This window comes from Pseudophryne corroboree, unplaced genomic scaffold, assembly GCF_028390025.1.
Source record: "Pseudophryne corroboree isolate aPseCor3 unplaced genomic scaffold, aPseCor3.hap2 scaffold_74, whole genome shotgun sequence".
Lineage (NCBI taxonomy): Eukaryota > Metazoa > Chordata > Amphibia > Anura > Myobatrachidae > Pseudophryne > Pseudophryne corroboree.
The window spans coordinates 1,009,482-1,028,480 of record NW_026970320.1 but is presented as its reverse complement, the minus strand read 5'-3'; the positions used below and the strand labels follow the sequence as shown (position 1 = coordinate 1,028,480).

At 47.0% G+C, this 18,999-nt stretch overlaps 14 non-coding genes across 14 annotated transcripts; all 14 read left to right on the top strand.

Moving 5' to 3' along the window:
* Positions 1 to 10,912: 10,912 nt before the first annotated feature.
* LOC135040420 (U1 spliceosomal RNA) lies at positions 10,913 to 11,076 on the top strand. The gene has a single exon (XR_010234322.1). It is a non-coding gene; the product is annotated as a U1 spliceosomal RNA (small nuclear RNA).
* Positions 11,077 to 11,228: 152 nt separating this feature from the next.
* On the top strand, positions 11,229 to 11,391 carry LOC135040464 (U1 spliceosomal RNA). The gene has a single exon (XR_010234365.1). It is a non-coding gene; the product is annotated as a U1 spliceosomal RNA (small nuclear RNA).
* Positions 11,392 to 12,062: 671 nt separating this feature from the next.
* Positions 12,063 to 12,226, top strand: LOC135040439 (U1 spliceosomal RNA). The gene has a single exon (XR_010234340.1). It is a non-coding gene; the product is annotated as a U1 spliceosomal RNA (small nuclear RNA).
* Positions 12,227 to 12,378: 152 nt separating this feature from the next.
* On the top strand, positions 12,379 to 12,541 carry LOC135040493 (U1 spliceosomal RNA). Its single transcript, XR_010234393.1, has one exon. It is a non-coding gene; the product is annotated as a U1 spliceosomal RNA (small nuclear RNA).
* Positions 12,542 to 13,215: 674 nt separating this feature from the next.
* Positions 13,216 to 13,377, top strand: LOC135040462 (U1 spliceosomal RNA). Its single transcript, XR_010234363.1, has one exon. It is a non-coding gene; the product is annotated as a U1 spliceosomal RNA (small nuclear RNA).
* Positions 13,378 to 13,529: 152 nt separating this feature from the next.
* Positions 13,530 to 13,692, top strand: LOC135040473 (U1 spliceosomal RNA). Its single transcript, XR_010234373.1, has one exon. It is a non-coding gene; the product is annotated as a U1 spliceosomal RNA (small nuclear RNA).
* Positions 13,693 to 14,364: 672 nt separating this feature from the next.
* Positions 14,365 to 14,528, top strand: LOC135040421 (U1 spliceosomal RNA). The gene has a single exon (XR_010234323.1). It is a non-coding gene; the product is annotated as a U1 spliceosomal RNA (small nuclear RNA).
* Positions 14,529 to 14,680: 152 nt separating this feature from the next.
* Positions 14,681 to 14,843, top strand: LOC135040498 (U1 spliceosomal RNA). Its single transcript, XR_010234398.1, has one exon. It is a non-coding gene; the product is annotated as a U1 spliceosomal RNA (small nuclear RNA).
* Positions 14,844 to 15,517: 674 nt separating this feature from the next.
* On the top strand, positions 15,518 to 15,681 carry LOC135040451 (U1 spliceosomal RNA). Its single transcript, XR_010234352.1, has one exon. It is a non-coding gene; the product is annotated as a U1 spliceosomal RNA (small nuclear RNA).
* Positions 15,682 to 15,833: 152 nt separating this feature from the next.
* Positions 15,834 to 15,996, top strand: LOC135040484 (U1 spliceosomal RNA). Its single transcript, XR_010234384.1, has one exon. It is a non-coding gene; the product is annotated as a U1 spliceosomal RNA (small nuclear RNA).
* A 675-nt stretch (positions 15,997 to 16,671) lies between these two features.
* Positions 16,672 to 16,833, top strand: LOC135040454 (U1 spliceosomal RNA). The gene has a single exon (XR_010234355.1). It is a non-coding gene; the product is annotated as a U1 spliceosomal RNA (small nuclear RNA).
* A 152-nt stretch (positions 16,834 to 16,985) lies between these two features.
* Positions 16,986 to 17,148, top strand: LOC135040472 (U1 spliceosomal RNA). Its single transcript, XR_010234372.1, has one exon. It is a non-coding gene; the product is annotated as a U1 spliceosomal RNA (small nuclear RNA).
* Positions 17,149 to 17,822: 674 nt separating this feature from the next.
* LOC135040452 (U1 spliceosomal RNA) lies at positions 17,823 to 17,984 on the top strand. Its single transcript, XR_010234353.1, has one exon. It is a non-coding gene; the product is annotated as a U1 spliceosomal RNA (small nuclear RNA).
* A 152-nt stretch (positions 17,985 to 18,136) lies between these two features.
* LOC135040469 (U1 spliceosomal RNA) lies at positions 18,137 to 18,299 on the top strand. The gene has a single exon (XR_010234369.1). It is a non-coding gene; the product is annotated as a U1 spliceosomal RNA (small nuclear RNA).
* The last annotated feature ends 700 nt before the right edge of the window (positions 18,300 to 18,999 follow it).

Here is an 18,999-nt window from a genome sequence, read left to right as displayed (position 1 = left end):
CTATATAATGTATTTTGTAGATAATGGTCCCTTTGATAGAATCTGAAAGTTTGGTTAATGTAGCATGTTCATGGACAGAGAGATCCCTCTTTGTTTGATACGAAGGGTCAGACAGGAGTAATACAGTGGTGTTTAGTATCCATCGGAAGAGTATTTAATTAGCAATATTCCGGTGTTGGTTTGAAACAGATTAATCGCTCGTGCGAATAGTTATGGACATAAGAAGTTTATGTCCATTTACTATTATTTGCACTTACTTATCCATGCGGCGGGAAACCTAGTTTCCCACCCACCTGAGCAGTTGGAAATTGTCACAGCCCACCTGTATGAATCAACCTATGACCTTTTGTTATAATGCGAAGAGGAATTCCTGTGTCCAATGAACAATGAGATTGTAGGGACCATTGAATTGTATTGTGTGTGAGGCATAAATAGACAAGCCGACCACATCCAGCTCTCACTCTTCAACGGTTCTCATTGCTGATAATCGGGAGCTGGATGTCCAGAGGCGCATGCGATCGTTCCCTTTGTGCGTAAGTTTTCTCCGCAATCATATTGTCTTTCTCGTTATTATGGGCCATATCTCTCTCTCTCTCTCTTCTCCTTTTTCTCTCATTTTCCCTTAAAACGTAATTGTATTGTATTGTATTTTACTGTGTAGTTATCTGGTTAGTTAGTCTATGTTATATTGTAGTGTATGACTTGTATTGTATTATTCTTTTTTCAAGTATAACATTCATATAAGGCGTTAGACCCTAAGCACGGTATCTGTGTATTTCTTATAGTGTTAAGTATTCTCAGAGCGCTTTTTAGTTAATAAGGTTACACTGTGTTGCATCCACACTCTATCTCTACACCAAGGTTTACTGCATAATACACTGTTTTATGGTATAGTTATAAGGGTTTAACATTGTGAGCGTTTGCGCCGCTGGTGATCTCCTCGTGGTCCCGAGCGTTCGCATCGCTATAGCGAATCATTACGTTAGTCGGCAGCCAATAGCGTGCCTGCCTGTGATCTCTTGGCCGTAAGCGAACGTGACGCTTGAGCGTCTCGACTACGGCTAAGCGATTGTTACGCAACGTGCGTACCCTTACGGTACTCCATACGTCAATAGCGTACAGTGTTCTTAGACCTCTTAAAGGGTTTTAAATAAGATAAATATTTAGCTTTATCAGGTTCACCCAATAAACTTAAGAAGAGATGAACTGAATACATTCAACTCACTATTTGAAGACCTAAGAGCAGATGAGAATAAATTCTTCAATTATTTCCGCATGTCCTTGTCATCTTTTGACGAATTACATATGCGGCTGAGAGCCCATATTCAACATGAGAACACTACAATGCAAAATTGTATTCCACCTGTTCAAATGTTAGCAGTTACACTGAGGTAAGTAAATCAAAGACATTTGAAAGTACAATGTTTTTATTTCACACTGAAAATGGACATATTTAAAGTATGAGCAATATTTGCAATTAACTTATATCCAAAACATTAGGTAACAAATGTAACAAACAGCCAACGGTGGAAATTAAATTGCATGTGTTATGCACCATGTGTGTGATTTGTAACAAATTTGGTTGAATCTGGGCTAGATTGGTATTTATAATGGGTGCAGTGATGAAAAGTCCACGGAACTGTATGAACCAGAAGACGGTGCAGGGGATGGAGTTTGAGAGGGACAACTTTGAGGGCTATTTATTGGAGGCATGTTTCCAAAATGTGGGTACAATTGAGATGTTAGCGGAGGTTGGGCTTGTTGCATAGGATTTTGGCCATAAGGTTGTTGTAGAGGCATTGCTTGCAATAGTGTTTGGTGCATTGGCATAGACTGATAAGGCAGGGGCGAAGGCTGCAAGGATCTCCGCTTCTGCTGATTTATATTAGAAATCAGTTGAAGAACCCCCATTTGGAACTGTAATATTTCATCTTCGTCTAATTTCTCTAAAGCAGGCATGATCCCCTGAAAGAAAGATATATGACGATTTGGCTTTTCAGGTTCCAGAGCCTTTAGCAGTTTTAATTCTACTTCATCTGGCTTACGGCGGCGTGTTTGTGGTCGAAAAACCACCATGTGTGGCACTGGCTGCTGGTGTTAGTAGAGTCTCTGTTGTATTTTTGGGCTCATTTTCAGGAACTGAGTTTTCCCTCACAGCATCTTCAACTGGGTTATCTGGTATGACATCCTCCAGAGTGAATTTTCTTCAGTATCCCGACACACATACAATTTTTTTAAGAATTGCATCTGGTCATGAAACACATATTTCCTATGCTTCACTGCCCCAGCTCCAGATCTCTTGCTTTCTTCGATTTTTTTGAAAGACTTTGCAAAGGAGTCTCGAATATTGCTCCATCTTCTCATGACTTCTTTACCTAGAACAATATCATTCAATAACAATATAAATGTTTTACATTTTGTAATGTTTACCAAAGACCTACTGACCAATTACTCATAGTTTGCATTTGTTCTTTTCAGATATCTGGCAAGTGGGTGCACTTTTACTGATCTACACTATAGTTATCGAATTGGAATTTCAACTGTAAATCAGATAATTAAAGAAGTTTGCCGAGCCATTTGGTCAGTCATGCAATCAGAATGCCTACCTACACCTACAAAAGAACACTGGCAATCGATAGCAGCTGATTTTGAGAAAAACGCAAACTTCCCACATTGCATAGGGGCATTAGATGGCAAACATATCCGACTAATTTGTCCATCCAGCAGCGGCTCAATGTACTTCAATTACAAAGATTACTATTCTGTAGTGTTAATGGCCATTGCAGACTCCAAATACCGCTTTGTCTACGTGAATATAGGAAGTTTTGGTAAAGACTGCGACTCTGCTATCTGGAAAAGATCTAGTCTGTGGAGGTCAATTATAACAAACACACACCAACTTCCAGACGAGAAATGTCTACCAGGAACAGAAAGTCCTAAAGTGCCATATGTGTTTGTGGGTGACGAAGCATTTGCACTTCATAAGCATCTACTCCGACCTTATGGTGGGCCAAACCTGACGCAAGACAAAAGAATTTTTAACTACCGCCTGAGTCGAGCCCGTAGATATGTGGAATGCTCATTTGGCATTCTAACTAATAAGTGGAGAATTTTCCATAGACCAATTAATGTCAATCCCGATTTTGCCGTTGACATTGTCAAGACTTGTATAATTCTCCATAATTTTGTTAGGGCTAGAGATGGGTTTCAGATTGAGGACACTACATCAATAACAGGCTTGGAAGATTGGCAACGTGAACCCACAGCACGAGGAGGCATGACCGCAAACAACGTCAGACAAATATTTGCCAAATACTTTGTAACAGACATTGGAGCTGTGTCCTGGCAAATGTCAAAAATCTGACTGTAGTCATTTTCATTAAACTGTGCTAAAAATGTAAACACAACAGGAGATTTACGGTCAGCTGGGCCCCAGTCGTGTTTCGCACAGTCCTCCCGCACCTTGTTTGATGACGTTCACCTGTCACATCAATGACCCGTGGTGCTCCCCAGTTTTGGTTTTGGTTATGCACAATGTCAGCAACAAGTGATATGTGTGCAAACTGAGTATTGCATATATACCTTATATACCCGCAAAGTAGAGATGAGCGGGTTCGGTTTCTTTGAATCCGAACCCGCACGAACTTCACTTTTTTTTCCACGGGTCCGAGCGACTCGGATCTTCCCGCCTTGCTCGGTTAACCCGAGCGCGCCCGAACGTCATCATGACGCTGTCGGATTCTCGCGAGACTCGGATTCTATATAAGGAGCCGCGCGTCGCCGCCATTTTCACTCGTGCATTGAGATTGATAGGGAGAGGACGTGTCTGGCGTCCTCTCCATTAGAATAGAGATAGATAGATTAGATAGAGAGAGATTGTGCAGAGTCGCAGACAGAGTTAGTTTACCACAGTCAGTGACCAGTGCAGTTGCTAGTTAACTTTTATTTAATATAATATATCCGTTCACTTCTCTCTGCTATATCCGTTCTCTGCCTGAAAAAAAAAACGATACACAGCACAGTCAGTCACACAGTGTGACTCAGTCTGTGTGCACTCAGCTCAGCCCAGTGTGCTGCACAGTCATCAATGTATAAATTAAAAGCTTATAATTAATTGTGGGGGAGACTGGGGAGCACTGCAGGTTGTTAGCAGGAGCCAGGAGTACAATTATATTAATTAACAGTGCACACTTTTGCTGCAGGAGTGGTGACCAGTGCCTGACCACCAGTATAGTATTGTTGTATACTACTAATATCTCTTTAAATATCAACCAGTCTATATTAGCAGCAGACACAGTACAGTGCGGTAGTTCACGGCTGTGGCTACCTCTGTGTCGGCACACGGCAGGCAGTCCGTCCGACCAGAATTGTATTATTTATTATTATATACCTACCACCTAACCGTGGTTTTTTTTTCATTCTTTATACCGTCATAGTGTCATCCTAATTGTTACGAGTATACTACTATCTCTTTATCAACCAGTGTACAGTGCGGTAGTTCACGGCTGTGGCTACCTCTGTGTCGGCACACGGCAGGCAGTCCGTCCGACCAGAATTGTATTATTTATTATTATATACCTACCACCTAACCGTGGTTTTTTTTTCATTCTTTATACCGTCATAGTGTCATCCTAATTGTTACGAGTATACTACTATCTCTTTATCAACCAGTGTACAGTGCGGTAGTTCACGGCTGTGGCTACCTCTGTGTCGGCACACGGCAGGCAGTCCGTCCGACCAGAATTGTATTATTTATTATTATATACCTACCACCTAACCGTGGTTTTTTTTTCATTCTTTATACCGTCATAGTGTCATCCTAATTGTTACGAGTATACTACTATCTCTTTATCAACCAGTGTACAGTGCGGTAGTTCACGGCTGTGGCTACCTCTGTGTCGGCACACGGCAGGCAGTCCGTCCGACCAGAATTGTATTATTTATTATTATATACCTACCACCTAACCGTGGTTTTTTTTTCATTCTTTATACCGTCATAGTGTCATCCTAATTGTTACGAGTATACTACTATCTCTTTATCAACCAGTGTACAGTGCGGTAGTTCACGGCTGTGGCTACCTCTGTGTCGGCACACGGCAGGCAGTCCGTCCGACCAGAATTGTATTATTTATTATTATATACCTACCACCTAACCGTGGTTTTTTTTTCATTCTTTATACCGTCATAGTGTCATCCTAATTGTTACGAGTATACTACTATCTCTTTATCAACCAGTGTACAGTGCGGTAGTTCACGGCTGTGGCTACCTCTGTGTCGGCAGTCGGCAGGCAGTCCGTCCATCCATAATTGTATTATTATTATAATATATACCACCTAACTGTGGTTTTTTTTGCATTCTTTATACCGTCGTCATAGTGTCATACTAGTTGTTACGAGTATACTACTATCTCTTTATCAACCAGTGTACAGTGCGGTAGTTCACGGCTGTGGCTACCTCTGTGTCGGCAGTCGGCAGGCAGTCCGTCCATCCATAATTGTATTATTATTATAATATATACCACCTAACCGTGGTTTTTTTTTCATTCTTTATACCGTCGTCATAGTGTCATACTAGTTGTTACGAGTATACTACTATCTCTTTATCAACCAGTGTACAGTGCGGTAGTTCACGGCTGTGGCTACCTCTGTGTCGGCAGTCGGCAGGCAGTCCGTCCATCCATAATTGTATTATTATTATAATATATACCACCTAACCGTGGTTTTTTTATACCACCTAACCGTGGCAGTCCGTCCATAATTGTATACTAGTATCCAATCCATCCATCTCCATTGTTTACCTGAGGTGCCTTTTAGTTCTGCCTATAAAATATGGAGAACAAAAAAGTTGAGGTTCCAAAATTAGGGAAAGATCAAGATCCACTTCCACCTCGTGCTGAAGCTGCTGCCACTAGTCATGGCCGAGACGATGAAATGCCAGCAACGTCGTCTGCCAAGGCCGATGCCCAATGTCATAGTACAGAGCATGTCAAATCCAAAACACCAAATATCAGTAAAAAGCCTCTTTTTTTCTTTGCGTCATGTGCTGTTTGGGGAGGGTTTTTTGGAAGGGACATCCTGCGTGACACTGCAGTGCCACTCCTAGATGGGCCCGGTGTTTGTGTCGGCCACTAGGGTCGCTTATCTTACTCACACAGCGACCTCGGTGCAAATTTTAGGACTAAAAATAATATTGTGAGGTGTGATGTGTTCAGAATAGGCTGAAAATGAGTGTAAATTATGTTTTTTGAGGTTAATAATACTTTGGGATCAAAATTACCCCCAAATTCTATGATTTAAGCTGTTTTTTAGGGTTTTTTGAAAAAAACACCCGAATCCAAAACACACCCGAATCCGACAAAAAAAATTCGGTGAGGTTTTGCCAAAACGCGGTCGAACCCAAAACACGGCCGCGGAACCGAACCCAAAACCAAAACACAAAACCCGAAAAATTTCCGGCGCTCATCTCTACCGCAAAGTCACTGTTCTACATGTGCGTTTTTTTATGCACAATTTGTGCGCACCTTAAAATTGTTTAAGTTGCCATACTAATGTCGCTCATCTGTGTTGTGCTTTTGTTTAATAAATCACGAAGATGTTGCGTTGTGCACCTAAACGTAGATGTGCTGCCTCATGTTACTTTGTGAATAAATTCCTTTGTGTTCCCAAAAGCCTCTGAGTGCCATCACTTCTACAATTGATCACTTTTCAAGCCTAGTACATGCTGGACCAGGCCAGGATATCAGGGTAACTTGCGTGCATCTGAGTACCGAACTACCTGTAAGTGTGTGTATGTATGTATATATATATATATATATATATATATATATACACACACACACAACGAAGTCTGGTGCCACTAAAGGGTCTGCACAGTTAGTCCGACAGACAGTAGATCTTGTAGATCAACGTTTCCATTTCATGTCTAAATCGGCCTCAGTTTCACATCCTGATGACGATTTAGTCATTAAATCAAAACGTTGATTTACAAGATCCACTGTCTGTTGTACTAACTGCAGAGACCCTTGAGTGGCACCCGAGTTCGTAGTGTATTTGTGAGGTATCTTACCTGGGTGAGCACCTGGCCGGTACGGACTTTAGTGGGAGTAACGGTGGATGTACATTGTGTGTGTGTGTGTGTATGTGTGTGTCAGTGCCGTAACTAGGCATTTTAGCGCTGTGTGCAAGAAACGATAGTGGCGCCCCCCCCAATGTAAGATAGGGGCAGTGCACGCCTAACGTGCGCAAAAAATTTATAGGGGCGTGGCTTAAAGGGGAAGGGTGCGTGGCCACAAAATAATAGCAATTCATACTACGGTGCACAGTAATCTACATTATTCAAATTTCGCTGCACAGTAGCGCCCCTTTTATACATTACAATAGACAGCGTCCCCCTTTTTACACATTACAGCAGCCAGTCCCCCTTTTTACACATTGCGGCAGCCAGTCCCCCTTTTTACACATTGCGGCAGCCAGGCCCCCTTTTTACACATTGCGGCATCCAGGCCCCCTTTTTACACATTGCGGCAGCCAGTCCCCATTTTTACACATTGCGGCAGACGGGACCCCTTTTTACACATTGCGGCAGACGGTGACCAAGAGAGAGAGAGAGAGAGAGAGAGAATATACTTACTTTCTCCCCGCTGACAGGCTCCTCGTGCAGCTTCCTCTCGGTGCAGGCTGTGTGAGATGAGAAGGAGGAGGAAAGAGGGGGAGCAGGGAGCCGCAGCAGCGCTATTTGATTGGTAGTAAGCGCCGCTGCAGCATCCCCCTCTCCTCCTGTATTGGTTGCCTGGCGCTGCTGTGGATGCTGGGAAACCGCATCCCAGCATCCTTAGCAGCGCCGGGCAGCCAATACAGGAGGAGAGGGGGATGCTGCAGCGGCGCTTACTACCAATCAAATAGCGCTGCTGCGGCTCACTGCTCCCCCTCCTTCCTCCTCCTTCTCTCCGCTGCCCGGCGCTGGTCCTCTTCTCCCTACACAGCGGGGCGCACGGCGCAGACTTCGGCGGCATGTAATGAGTCAATTTGACTCATTACATGCCGCTGGCCGTTGCGCCCTCAGGGCAACTGCGCTGTGTGCCAAGCCCCCTTGGCACACACGTAGTTACGGCCCTGGTGTGTGTGTATATATATATATATATATATATATATATATATGTAGGATGCGGTCAAGATACCGCCGACGGAATCCCAACTGCCACAATCCCAACATATTCTCCCTCCGTGGGTGTCCAGGACACCCATAGAGGGAGAATATAATAGTGTGCCGAGCGTAGCGAGGCACCGTGCCCGCAGTGTGGCGAGCGAAGCTAGCCCGCAAGGGGCTGCGTTCCGCTCGCCACCCCTGTCGGCATTGTGTTGTTGGGATTCCGGCGTCGGTAAGTCATCAGCGGCATTGTAATGAGTCACTACAAGCCGCCTGTGTGCGTGTGCTGCCGCCGGAGAGGAGCAGCTCCGGGGGCAGGGGAGGAGTAGGGGGACTCTGGAGCTGCAGCAGCGCAGTGTAATTGTTGGTGGCGCTGCTGCAGTTGTCCCTCTCCTTCTGCATTGTCTGGACGCCGCCGCTGTGAATGCTGGGATGCGCCTCCCTCATCCCAGCATTCACAGCGGCGGCGGCCAGCCAATGCGGAAGGAGAGGGACAGCTGCATGTGACGCTGCCACCAATTACATAGCGCTGCTATTTGTCTGTCTATCTATCTATCTTTCTATCTATCTATCTATCTATCTATCTATCTATCTATCTATCTATCTATCTATCTATCTATCTCTCTCTCCTGTTTACCTAATGTATGAAAGGTGGACTGGCTGCCGTAATGTGGAAAAAGGGAAATCCTGTGTGCCAGAATGTGTGAAAAGGGGGACTGGCTGCCGTAATGTGCTTAAACAGGGATTGTCTTCCGTAATGTGTAAAAGGGGGGACTCTAGGGGTCATTACAAGTTGTTCGATCGCTAGGAAATTTTTGCAGCGCTGTGATCATGTTAAAACTTGGCCAAACTGTGCATGCATATGCACTGCAATGCGCAGGCGCGTCCTACGGGTACAAAGAGGATCGGTGCTGGCCGATAGATTTTACGAAGAATCCATTCGCACAGTCGATCGCAAGGTGATTGCCAGGAAGAGGGTGTTTATGGTTGGCAACTGTCCGTTTTCTGGGAGTGTTTGCAAAAACGCAGGCGTGTCCAAGCGTTTGCAAGGCGGGTGTCTGACGTCAATTCCACGACCAAAAAGACTAAAGTGATCGCAGTGGCTGAGTAAGTCCAGAGCTACTCAGAAACTGCAAAAACTGTTTTGGGGCCACTCAGCTGCAAAGGCGTTCCCACACTTGCCAAGTGAAAATACACTCCCCCATAGGCGGCGACTCTATGATCGCAGCGCACCCAAAAGTTGCTAGTGAGCGATCAAATCCGAATGACCCCCCTCTGTCTGCCGTAATGTGTAAAAAGGGGAATCTATCAGCCGTACTGTGTAAAAGGGGCTCTACCTGGTGTAGTGGCGCTACTGTGCGGTGTAATTTAAATAATAGAGACTACTGTGCACCGTAGTATGAATTGGGATTCTTTTGTGGCCACACACCTTCCCCATGAAGCCATGACCCTATATTTTTTGGAACGGCTGCGGCGCACACTGCCCTTATATTACATAAGTGTGGGGGCCGCTGATGCTGTTTTTTGCACACAGCGCTAAAATGTCTAGTTACGGCACTGGTGCACAGTTGCTTGACACAGAAAACTACAACAAAAAAGTATTCCCAGTTTGGCCCAATAGAAAGTTGATTAGAAAAATGTACTGAGTCCGAAAAGAACACAAACACACACATATACATAGACATATATATATATAAATGACACAACTGTATTATAAATCGAAACAATAAATCAAATACTAACCAAACAGTTCTTTATCATTCTCAGCAAGCTCATTGAAATCAGCTTTCAAATCACAGCAAAGCTCGTGCCAAGCCTTTCTGGTGGCATTTCTGTCTTTATAAACTTCAAGAGTTTTATCCCACAAAACTGGTCTGATTTCTACCAAGGAAATCAGTCTCTCAGTGTCAATATCTAGCTCTGCCATTTTCTCCAAACTACGCCTGCAGTGAGTGCACTGATGTGGGCGGGTTGTAGTGTTTTTATCAATAAACCATGTGATGTATGGGTGAGGAAACACATCGTTCCCGGCGAATAGCTGTTGTGTGTGTAAGCACTCATTGACAGTGCTTATACACTGAATCAGACAGACGGCAGGAGCACGGGCCGGCAGCCGGACTATTCAGTGGTGAGTCCCGGCTGTTACCCGGCAGCTGGGCCGGCACCGTGCCGTGTGTAAGGACACATTGCGCTGCATGTGTCTTTACATCACGGCAGCAGTTAAAAGCCGGCCGTGTGTTTGCCGGGCGGCGACAGCCGCCTCGTGTGTTTTAGCACTTACAGAGCAGCTCTGGAGCTGTTACAGTGCCCAGCTGCTGCAAGAAATAAGCTTGAATGCTTAAGGGGCTGGGGCATAGCCAACATGAGCCCTACACCGAAGGAGGGTGGAGGTGTTTAATGCGAACTAGGGGTCATCCAAGCGCCGCAAAAGGCCGCCATGCCCTGCACGCCCCTTTTCTCTTTTCATATGCAGACGAGGGTTGAAGCCAACTTTGACCCACTGCTTGGATGACATCACCATATGCAAATCCATCTGCTGCAGGCCTTCCCCCAGGAATGCTTGCACTAGTTGTTGCATTTGGTTTGTTGTTTGGGGGTGCTTCAGTATTAGGCAGCCTTCTGCCCTCCCATGTTCATCTGAAAATATGTGTTCTCCCTGCAGTTGTTGTCCCCAGATGAGAGTTCCCTTGTGCTGCCTCAGTTGAATCTCCTTTACTTGACAGAGATGTGCCTGAGCAGCGGCCCTCCCCAGCCCTATCCCTAATCATACTTATTTTGCATAGGAGATACCATGGTCATGAAGGTTGTTCTCCCAGGGTGAGGTTCATTCATTGCATTCTGGGTATGCTGACCCCTGTGATTTCCCCAAATGTGGGAAACTCGACTGCATTATTTGTGGTAGTGGGGGACTGTGTTTGTGCTTTCCTCTAGTCAGCTCTGGTAAAAGTCAGATTTCTTTGTCTCAGATCTTCCTCTAGCCTTGTTCTTCTTTCGAGAGTTCCCTTGTGCTGCCTCAGTTGGATCTCCTTCACTTGACAGGGGGGTGCCCGAGCAGCGACCCTCCCCAGCTCTAGCCCAACTCCTACTTACCTGCCAGGTGAGATACTATGATCATGAAGGTGCTTCTCCCAGGGCAAGGCTCACCCATTGCACTCTGGGTGTGTTGCTCCTGCGATTTCCCCAAATGTGGGAAACTTGACTGCATAATTTGTGTTTCCCCTGGTCGGCTCTCGTATAATTCAGATCTCTTTGTCTCAGGTCTCTCTCCAGCCTAGATTGCTGTCTGTTTCCACTTCTCTTTTCTTGAGCCGCTCCCTTCTATGCCCTTGCGCACTATCCTGACTTCTCCCGTCTGCTTACTTTGTGCCTTCCAACGCACAATGCGAACTACAGGTAGTGCTGCAGGGCCCACACCCTTTTACTTGCCTTACAGAGCAGCTCTGGAGCTGTTACAGTGCCCAGTTGCTGCAAGAAATCAGCTTGAATGCTTAAGGGGCTGGGGCATAGCCAACATGAGCCCCACACCGAAGGAGGGTGGAGGTGTTTAATGCGAACTAGTGGTCATCCAAGCGCCGCAAAAGGCCGCCATGCCCTGCACGCCCCTTTTCTCTTTTCATATGCAGACGAGGGTTGAAGCCAACTTTTACCCACTGCTTGGATGACATCACCATATGCAAATCCATCTGCTGCAGGCCTTCCCCCAGGAATGCTTGCACTAGTTGTTGCTTTTGGTTTGTTGTTTGGGGGTGCTTGAGTATTAGGCAGCCTTCTGCCCTCCCATGTTCATCTGAAAATATGTGTTCTCCCTGCAGTTGTTGTCCCCAGATGAGAGTTCCCTTGTGCTGCCTCAGTTGAATCTCCTTTACTTGACAGAGATGTGCCTGAGCAGCGGCCCTCCCCAGCCCTATCCCAAATCATACTTATTTTGCATAGGAGATACCATGGTCATGAAGATTGTTCTCCCAGGGTGAGGTTCATTCATTGCATTCTGGGTATGCTGACCCCTGTGATTTCCCCAAATGTGGGAAACTCGACTGCATTATTTGTGGTAGTGGGGGACTGTGTTTGTGTTTTCCTCTGGTCAGCTCTGATAAAAGTCAGATTTCTTTGTCTCATTTCTTCCTCTAGCCTTATTCTTCTTTCGAGAGTTCCCTTGTGCTGCCTCAGTTGGATCTCCTTCACTTGACAGGGGAGTGCTTGAGCAGCGACCCTCCCCAGCTCTAGCCCAACTCCTACTTACCTTCCAGGTGAGATACTATGATCATGAAGGTGCTTCTCCCAGGGCAAGGCTCACCCATTGCACTCTGGGTGTGCTGCCCCTGTGATTTCCCCAAATGTGGGAAACTTGACTGCATAATTTGTATTTCCACTGGTCGGCTTTCATATAATTCAGATCTCTTTGTCTCAGGTCTCTCTCCAGCCTAGTTTGCTGTCTGTTTCCACTTCTTTTTTTTTGAGCCACTCCCTTCTATACCCTTGTGCACTATCCTGACTTCTCCTCCTGTCTGCTTACTTTGTGCCTTCCAATGCACAATGTAAACTACAGGCAGTGCTGCAGGGCCCACACCCTTTTACTTGCCTTACAGAGCAGCTCTGGAGCTGTTACAGTGCCAAGCTGCTGCAAGAAATCAGCTTGAATGCTTCAGGGGCTGGGGCATTGCCAACATGAGCCCCACACCGAAGGAGGGTGGGGGTGTTTAATGCGAACTAAGGGTCATCCAAGCGCCGCAAAAGACCGCCATGCCCTGCATACCCCTATTCTCTTTTCATATGCAGATGAGGGTTCCCGCCAACTTTGGCCCACTGCTTGGATGACATCACTGTATGCAAATCCGTCTTCTGCAGACCTTCCCCCTGGAATGCTTGTACTAGTTGTTGCATTTGGTTTGTTGTTTGGGGGTGCTTCAGTATTAGGCAGCCTTCTGCCCTCCCATGTTCATTTGAAAATATGTGTTCTCCCTGCAGTTGTTGTCCCCAGATGAGAGTTCCCTTGTGCTGCCTCAGTTGAATCTCCTTTACTTGACAGAGATATGCCTGAGCAGCGGCCCTCCCCAGCCCTATCCCAAATCATACTTATTTTGCATAGGATATACCATGGTCATGAAGATTGTTCTCCCAGGGTGAGGTTCATTCATTGCATTCTGGGTATGCTGACCCCTGTGATTTCCCCAAATGTGGGAAACTCGACTGCATTATTTGTGGTAGTGGGGGACTGTTTGTGCTTTCCTCTGGTCAGCTCTGGTAACAGTCAGATTTCTTTGTCTCAGATCCTCCTCTAGCCTTGTTCTTCTTTCGAGAGTTCCCTTGTGCTGCCTCAGTTGGATCTCCTTCACTTGACAGGGGGGTGCCCGAGCAGCGACCCTCCCCAGCTCTAGCGCAACTCCTACTTACCTGCCAGGTGAGATACTATGATCAGGAAGGTGCTTCTCCCAGGGCAAGGCTCACCCATTGCACTCTGGGTGTGCTGCTCCTGTGATTTCCCCAAATGTGGGACACTTGACTGCATAATTTGTGTTTCCCCTGGTCGGCTTTCATTTAATTCAGATCTCTTTGTCTCAGGTCTCTCTCCAGCCTAGTTTGCTGTCTGTTTCCACTTCTTTTTTTTTGAGCCCCTCCCTTCTATACCCTTGTGCACTATCCTGACTTCTCCTCATGTCTGTTTACTTTGTGCCTTCCAACGGACAATGCGAACTACAGGTAGTGCTGCAGGGCCCACACCCTTTTACTTGCCTTACAGAGCAGCTCTGGAGCTGTTACAGTGCCAAGCTGCTGCAAGAAATCAGCTTGAATGCTTCAAGGGCTGGGGCATTGCCAACATGAGCCCCACACCGAAGGAGGGTGGAGGTGTTTAATGCGAACTAGGGGTCATCCAAGCCGCAAAAGGCCGCCATGCCCTGCATACCCCTTTTCTCTTTTCAGATGCAGACGAGGGTTGAAGCCAACTTTGACCCACTGCTTGGATGACATCACCATATGCAAATCCATCTGCTGCAGGCCTTCCCCCAGGAATGCTTGCACTAGTTGTTGCATTTGGTTTGTTGTTTGGGGGTGCTTCAGTATTAGGCAGCCTTCTGCCCTCCCATGTTCATCTGAAAATATGTGTTCTCCCTGCAGTTGTTGTCCCCAGATGAGAGTTCCCTTGTGCTGCCTCAGTTGAATCTCCTTTACTTGACAAAGATGTGCCTGAGCAGCGGCCCTCCCCAGCCCTATCCCAAATCATACTTATTTTGCATAGGAGATACCATGGTCATGAAGATTGTTCTCCCAGGGTGAGGTTCATTCATTGCATTCTGGGTATGCTGACCCCTGTGATTTCCCCAAATGTGGGAAACTCGACTGCATTATTTGTGGTAGTGGGGGACTGTGTTTGTGCTTTCCTCTGGTCACCTCTGGTAAAAGTCAGATTTCTTTGTCTCAGATCTTCCTCTAGCCTTGTTCCTCTTTTGAGAGTTCCCTTGTGCTGCCTCAGTTGGATCTCCTTCACTTGACAGGGGGGTGCTTGAGCAGCGACCATCCCCAGCTCTAGCCCAACTCCTACTTACCTGCCAGGTAAGATACTATGATCATGAAGGTGCTTCTCCCAGGGCAAGGCTCACCCATTGCACTCTGGGTGTGCTACTCCTGTGATTTCCCCAAATGTGGGACACTTGACTGCATAATTTGTGTTTCCCCTGGTCGGCTTTCATTTAATTCAGATCTCTTTGTCTCAGGTCTCTCTCCAGCCTAGTTTGCTGTCTGTTTCCACTTCTTTTTTTTTGAGCCCCTCCCTTCTATACCCTTGTGCACTATCCTGACTTCTCCTCCTGTCTGCTTACTTTGTGCCTTCCAACGGACAATGCGAACTACAGGTAGTGCTGCCGGGCCCACACCCTTTTACTTGCCTTACAGAGCAGCTCTGGAGCTGTTACAGTGCCAAGCTGCTGCAAGAAATCAGCTTGAATGCTTCAAGGGCTGGGGCATTGCCAACATGAGCCCCACACCGAAGGAGGGTGGAGGTGTTTAATGCGAACTAGGGGTCATCCAAGCGCCGCAAAAGGCTGCTATGCCCTGCACGCCCCTTTTCTCTTTTCATATGCAGACGAGGGTTGAAGCCAACTTTGACCCACTGCTTGGATGACATCACCATATGCAAATCCATCTGCTGCAGGCCTTCCCCCAGGAATGCTTGCACTAGTTCTTGCATTTGGTTTGTTGTTTGGGGGTGCTTCAGTATTAGGCAGCCTTCTGCCCTCCCATGTTCATCTGAAAATATGTGTTCTCCCTGCAGTTGTTGTCCCCAGATGAGAGTTCCCTTGTGCTGCCTCAGTTGAATCTCCTTTACTTGACAGAGATGTGCCTGAGCAGCGGCCCTCCCCAGCCCTATCCCAAATCATACTTATTTTGCATAGGAGATACCATGGTCATGAAGATTGTTCTCCCAGGGTGAGGTTCATTCATTGCATTCTGGGTATGCTGACCCCTGTCATTTCCCCAAATGTGGGAAACTCTACTGCATTATTTGTGGTAGTGGGGGACTGTGTTTGTGCTTTCCTCTGGTCACCTCTGGTAAAAGTCAGATTTCTTTGTCTCAGATCTTCCTCTAGCCTTGTTCCTCTTTCGAGAGTTCCCTTGTGCTGCCTCAGTTGGATCTCCTTCACTTGACAGGGGGGTGCTTGAGCAGCGACCCTCCCCAGCTCTAGCCCAACTCCTACTTACCTGCCAGGTAAGATACTATGATCATGAAGGTGCTTCTCCCAGGGCAAGGCTCACCCATTGCACTCTGGGTGTGCTGCCCCTGTGATTTCCCCAAATGTGGGAAACTTGACTGCATAATTTGTGTTTCCACTGGTCGGCTTTCATATAATTCAGATCTCTTTGTCTCAGGTCTTTCTCCAGCCTAGTTTGCTGTCTGTTTCCACTTCTTTTTTTTATGAGCCCCTCCCTTCTATACCCTTGTGCACTATCCTGACTTCTCCTCCTGTCTGCTTACTTTGTGCCTTCCTATGCACAATGCAAACTACAGGTAGTGCTGCAGGGCCCACACCCTTTTACTTGCCTAACAGAGCAGCTCTGGAGCTGTTACAGTGCCAAGCTGCTGCAAGAAATCAGCTTGAATGCTTCAGGGGCTGGGGCATTGCCAACATGAGCCCCACACCGAAGGAGGGTGGGGGTGTTTAATGCGAACGAAGGGTCATCCAAGCGCCGCAAAAGGCCGCCATGCCCTGCATATCCCTAATCTCTTTTCATATGCAGATGAGGGTTCCAGCCAACTTTGGCCCACTGCTTGGATGACATCACTGTATGCAAATCCGTCTTCTGCAGACCTTCCCCCAGAAATGCTTGTACTAGTTGTTGCATTTGGTTTGTTGTTTGGGGGTGCTTCAGTATTAGGCAGCCTTCTGCCCTCCCATGTTCATTTGAAAATATGTGTTCTCCCTGCAGTTGTTGTCCCCAGATGAGAGTTCCCTTGTGCTGCCTTAGTTGAATCTCCTTTACTTGACAGAGATATGCCTGAGCAGCGGCCCTCCCCAGCCCTATCCCAAATCATACTTATTTTGCATAGGAGATACCATGGTCATGAAGATTGTTCTCCCAGGGTGAGGTTCATTCATTGCATTCTGGGTATGCTGACCCCTGTGATTTCCCCAAATGTGGGAAACTCGACTGCATTATTTGTGGTAGTGGGGGACTGTTTGTGCTTTCCTTTGGTCAGCTCTGGTAACAGTCAGATTTCTTTGTCTCAGATCCTCCTCTAGCCTTGTTCTTCTTTCGAGAGTTCCCTTGTGCTTCCTCAGTTGGATCTCCTTCACTTGACAGGGGGGTGCCCGAGCAGCGACCCTCCCCAGCTCTAGCGCAACTCCTACTTACCTGCCAGGTGAGATACTATGATCAGGAAGGTGCTTCTCCCAGGGCAAGGCTCACCCATTGCACTCTGGGTGTGCTGCTCCTGTGATTTCCCCAAATGTGGGACACTTGACTGCATAATTTGTGTTTCCCCTGGTCGGCTTTCATTTAATTCAGATCTCTTTGTCTCAGGTCTCTCTCCAGCCTAGTTTGCTGTCTGTTTCCACTTCTTTTTTTTTGAGCCCCTCCCTTCTATACCCTTGTGCACTATCCTGACTTCTCCTCCTGTCTACTTACTTTGTGCCTTCCAACGGACAATGCGAACTACAGGTAGTGCTGCAGGGCCCACACCCTTTTACTTGCCTTACAGAGCAGCTCTGGAGCTGTTACAGTGCCAAGCTGCTGCAAGAAATCAGCTTGAATGCTTCAAGGGCTGGGGCATTGCCAACATGAGCCCCACACCGAAGGAGGGTGGAGGTGTTTAATGCGAACTAGGGGTCATCCAAGCGCCGCAAAAGGCCGCTATGCCCTGCACGCCCCTTTTCTCTTTTCATATGCAGACGAGGGTTGAAGCCAACTTTGACCCACTGCTTGGATGACATCACCATATGCAAATCCATCTGCTGCAGGCCTTCCCCCAGGAATGCTTGCACTAGTTGTTGCATTTGGTTTGTTGTTTGGGGGTGCTTCAGTATTAGGCAGCCTTCTGCCCTCCCATGTTCATCTGAAAATATGTGTTCTCCCTGCAGTTGTTGTCCCCAGATGAGAGTTCCCTTGTGCTGCCTCAGTTGAATCTCCTTTACTTGACAGAGATGTGCCTGAGCAGCGGCCCTCCCCAGCCCTATCCCAAATCATACTTATTTTGCATAGGAGATACCATGGTCATGAAGATTGTTCTCCCAGGGTGAGGTTCATTCATTGCATTCTGGGTATACTGACCCCTGTGATTTCCCCAAATGTGGGAAACTCGACTGCATTATTTGTGGTAGTGGGGGACTGTTTGTGCTTTCCTTTGGTCAGCTCTGGTAACAGTCAGATTTCTTTGTCTCAGATCCTCCTCTAGCCTTGTTCTTCTTTCGAGAGTTCCCTTGTGCTTCCTCAGTTGGATCTCCTTCACTTGACAGGGGGGTGCCCGAGCAGCGACCCTCCCCAGCTCTAGCGCAACTCCTACTTACCTGTCAGGTGAGATACTATGATCAGGAAGGTGCTTCTCCCAGGGCAAGGCTCACCCATTGCACTCTGGGTGTGCTGCTCCTGTGATTTCCCCAAATGTGGGACACTTGACTGCATAATTTGTGTTTCCCCTGGTCGGCTTTCATTTAATTCAGATCTCTTTGTCTCAGGTCTCTCTCCAGCCTAGTTTGCTGTCTGTTTCCACTTCTTTTTTTTTGAGCCCCTCCCTTCTATACCCTTGTGCACTATCCTGACTTCTCCTCCTGTCTGCTTACTTTGTGCCTTCCAACGGACAATGCGAACTACAGGTAGTGTTGCAGGGCCCACACCCTTTTACTTGCCTTACAGAGCAGCTCTGGAGCTGTTACAGTGCCAAGCTGCTGCAAGAAATCAGCTTGAATGCTTCAAGGGCTGGGGCATTGCCAACATGAGCCCCACACCGAAGGAGGGTGGGGGTGTTTAATGCGAACTAGGGGTCATCCAAGCGCCGCAAAAGGCCGCTATGCCCTGCACGCCCCTTTTCTCTTTTCATATGCAGACGAGGGTTGAAGCCAACTTTGACCCACTGCTTGGATGACATCACCATATGCAAATCCATCTGCTGCAGGCCTTCCCCCAGGAATGCTTGCACTAGTTGTTGCATTTGGTTTGTTGTTTGGGGGTGCTTCAGTATTAGGCAGCCTTCTGCCCTCCCATGTTAATCTGAAATTATGTGTTCTCCCTGCAGTTGTTGTCCCCAGATGAGAGTTCCCTTGTGCTGCCTCAGTTGAATCTCCTTTACTTGACAGAGATGTGCCTGAGCAGCGTTCCTCCCCAGCCCTATCCCAAATCATACTTATTTTGCATAGGAGATACCA